This window comes from Dipteris shenzhenensis, chromosome 24 (genome assembly GCF_047967505.1).
Source record: "Dipteris shenzhenensis isolate YYH24624 ecotype China chromosome 24, Dip_SZ_1.0, whole genome shotgun sequence".
Lineage (NCBI taxonomy): Eukaryota > Viridiplantae > Streptophyta > Polypodiopsida > Gleicheniales > Dipteridaceae > Dipteris > Dipteris shenzhenensis.
This window is the reverse complement of record NC_141619.1, coordinates 17,402,243-17,406,482: the sequence shown is the minus strand read 5'-3', so window position 1 is coordinate 17,406,482 and position 4,240 is coordinate 17,402,243.

The window sequence follows — 4,240 nt, the reverse complement described above, 5'->3', positions numbered from 1 at the left end:
CGGTTATTACTCTATTGGCATAGTATACCAGCCTCATATATCTAGATTCATTTCCTTGTTGCAAAAGAATTGCATCGATTGCATCTCGCCCTACGGAAGGGTTGACATAGAATGGTTTGTCAAATTTAGGAGCTTTCACACTTGAAATCTCTCCAAGTGTCTCTTTGACTTTGCCGAACACCTCCTCACACTCTTCATCCCACTACAGAGGATCCTTCTTGATTGCCTGCTGAAGCAGATAAAGCAATTTCGGACTAACTTTTAACTCCTGCAAGGCTAGACATGAAGATTTGTTCCTATGCAGGAAATTTCTAATGAATTGTTGCTTCCACATCGCACATGCACCTCTAATATTCCAAGAAATGAAAGACCACTGTGGCCTTCTATTCCACCTCCCTCATCAAACATTTCGTGTTCCATCCCTTCTGCCAAAGGAGCGTAGATGTTAATGAATGTACCCTTTCGAGCTCGATTTTTAACCACATGCAAAGGCTTTGTCTTCTTCGATGCAGTAGACTGGCTATCCTCTGTATGATACTTGTCTCCTTTCTTCTTTTGCAAAGGCTCCTTGGTTTTGATGGGGGCTTCACCTTTCTGCAATTCAGGGACACTAGAAGCTTTCTTCTGCATGTTTGACGATGAGCCTTCTTGGGGGTGTTCTGTGGGACTACTCTCCACCCAAGGAAGTGCAAGGACAATTCCTTCCAAATCCTTCTGTTTTCCCTTGCGGATTTCCTCCTATGGACTAGAGAAAATAGCTTCAGTATATTATGGAACCTTTGCTATTATGAAATACGGCTAAAAGGATTCCCTCCCTTTTAAGGTATCTAGATTCATCAATATTAATAGCAATAGACCCTCTAAGCTTTGCTATACTTTTCAAGCCACCTATCCATGTGAGTAGCAATCCATATATCCTCATGGCAATGGATTAGTGCGCCAAGTGGGTTGAAGCATGAGCAATGCATGATAGTGTGATGGCCTATGTGGCCAAGTTTCTCTACAAAATGATCATGACCCATTTTGGGTGCCCGATCAATGGCAAAGTGGTCATTTTCTCAACGATGTGCCAACCAAAATTCCAATAAAATAATACAGATGATCATGATGAAAGGGATTGATAATCGTACATACTAGTACAAGAAAGAAGATGAGTTCTAACATGGTGAGTCATGTGGAGCTAAATGAGGATGAAGAAGGAGATGATCAAGAGGAAGAGATAAAAATTGAGAGCGAAGAGAAAAGTGAAGATTTTGATGATGAGGAAGGCCAAGTGTCTTTCATTCTTGCTAAGGAAGACCCTCAAGAAGTTCAGCTAATGGCTATATTTGATGCTAAGGAGGAGGGAAGACTAGAATCCATAGAAAATTTGATGCAACCAAGGAGTTCCTCAACCCAAAAGTAGGAATTGGTGGAGAGGATGCTAAGTACCAACCTCACTTCACAAGAAGGCTATGAATATCTTAGAATGTTTGAAAAATTCCCTACCTTTTTATTAGTTTGTATCAAAAAATAAGGGGATTCTCATGGAAAGCTTTTAGGATAAAGTTGAAGGAATGTGCAAGACTAGTGTTTCAAAACTTGTGAAGGCTAGGACAAAGCAAGTGCTCAAGACAAAGGTAGAGGAGCTTTTGAAGGTGGGTCTTATTTATCAAGTAGAGTGTTGATTGGGGAAATCCAATGGTAATAAGGCCAAAGAAGGATGGTCGATGGTGCGTATTCATGGACTATAATCCATGAAATGAAGCACCAAAGAGGAATCACTATATCCAATACCTTTCCTCGACGAAATCTTGGATAAAGTTGTAGGCCATGAAAGGTAGATCATATGTGATAGATATTTAGGTTTTTTTTAATAGCTATTGCACCAGAAGGTCAGGAGAAGACAAGATTCGTTACACCTTGGGGTTGTTTTTTTTAGATTCATGCCATTTGATGTGGCAAATGTTACATATATATATATATCCAATCATATAAATTTAGAACTTTTGTTGTTCTAAATTCCAAAACTCTACAAGAAAATAAAAGAGAAAACAAAGGAGAAGAAAAAAAATGAAAAACAAAAGGAAGACATAGTTAGCAAGCAAAGCAACACTTATGTCATCATCAATGCCCAAGCATAAGCAGCTATACTGGATTTCTAAAGACCCGCGAAGTCTTGAGCGAATTGAGTGCTTACTAAAATATGCCAAATAAACAAAAGAGAAAGAAAAAAAGAAAAATACAAAAGAAAGAAGGAAACTAAGCAAGAATAAACAAGCAAATGAAGAAACAAAATCGACCAACAAATAGGAATAAAATCTCTCTCTCTCTCTCTCTCTCTCTCTCATGTAGGAATGAAAGAAAGAATTCATACACATAATGAATTATTTAAAACATAAAAAACTAAATGAGCCTCTTACACCTATGCATTCCTATAAAGATTCAAAATTCTATTCATTAACTTAGAAAGCACATGCATACTCAATTAAAATCTCTTTTGAAACTAAAAGAAAAATGGGCTATTCAGCTCCTCGCTTTTTGTTTTCAGCTTATGTTCAATCATTCTAAACATGCCTAAGATCAATACATCATAGATAAAAGACTTCATATCTAAGATAGTGTGTACTTTTTCAATTTATTTTCATCCGTTTATTAACACTAATCCAATGAGGTACTTGCTCCTTCTCTTGATCAGTTTGTTACGGTTTTCTTGGTTGATATTTGTGTTTTCATTTCAAGGAAGGAGCATTGTGAAAAGTTGGAACTAGTATTTCAAAGGGTGGACTCGGGGGGGGGGGGGGGGGGCAACTAAACCCAAAGAAATGTTTTTTTGCTCAGCCTAGAATTCAACTTCTTGGGCATATTGTGTCAGAGAATATGATAGAGCTTGATCTTGACAAAGTGAAAGCGTTAATTTTACTACCCTCTCCTACTTCCACTAAGCAATTCCATAAATTCATTCAAAAGGGGAAATATACGTCAAGATTTATGTCTTCATTGACATAGTTGCTTTATCCACTTCAGCAGGCAGTCAAGAAGGATCCTCTTTAGTGGGATGAAGAGTGTGAGGAGGTATTCGGCAAAGTCAAAGAGACACTTGCAGAGATTTCAAGTGTGAAAGCTCTTGAATTTGACAAACCATTCTATGTCAACCCTTCCATAGGGCGAGATGCAATCGGTGCAATTCTCTTGCAACAAGGAAATGAATGTAGATATATGAGGCTAGTATACTATGCTAGTAGAGTAAAAACTGAGATAGAAAGGAAGACACAGAGGAAATATCATTACTTATCCAAATGGGCGGAAGCTAAGGCAGTGAAAGCAGTGAATATAAAGGAGGTATACAAGTTTGTGTATGAGGAAATTTGCTACCCATTTGGAGCACGATTGGAGCTCTTGCCAGATAGAGAACCTAGATTTTGGAGTGTGTTGATGGATCTTTTATGTGAAAAGCTGAAAATCAAACACAGGTATGTCACTCTTTACTATCCACAATGAAATGGGATGAATGAAAATTTCAATGGTGGACTAACGATCTTGCTTAGCAAGAGGACTCAGACTCATGAGAAATCATGGGATTTGGAGCTCCTTGTGCACTATGGACTTATAGGATTGCAGTGAAAGGAAGCACTTGATTCTCTCATTTCCACTTTATATATGGAGTTGAAGCTTTACTACCTATTAAGGTAGAGGTGCCAGCATTGAGATTCTTGATGAAGATAAATGAGGAGCCTCAGCATTACTTTAGGAATCATCTTCATTATCAAAAGATCCAAGAGCAAAAGGAGAGCAAAATCAATGGAGAGCTAATGAGAAGATCAAGGACAAGAAGATTGGTAAGGGTGACCTTGTGCTCCATTATAATAGTAAGTTGGATAACTAAGTTTCAAACAAAGTTGGGGCACAAACGATTCTCTGGTGGCTCATACCAATTGGAGAACTTAGACGGTACCCCCAGTTGAGATGTCAGTAAATCACTAGAATACCTCTATAGTGCCCTTACTACAAACTTGGTTGAGAGCACCAACCTCGATGAAAGCACAAATCTGAGCATCACCATCTATATGTGATTCTCCTAAACCCACACCCTAGTGCCATGCCTCAATTGCTAGACATACGTCGGGCAAGTATTCAATGGACATTACTCCCCTAGGTGGATCTAAATCAACTTTCTTACTAGGATTGACTACCTATTACTCCTCTAGGTGGTTCTAAAGTAACTTTCTTACTAGGATTGACTGTTCGTTTCCATTCCCTC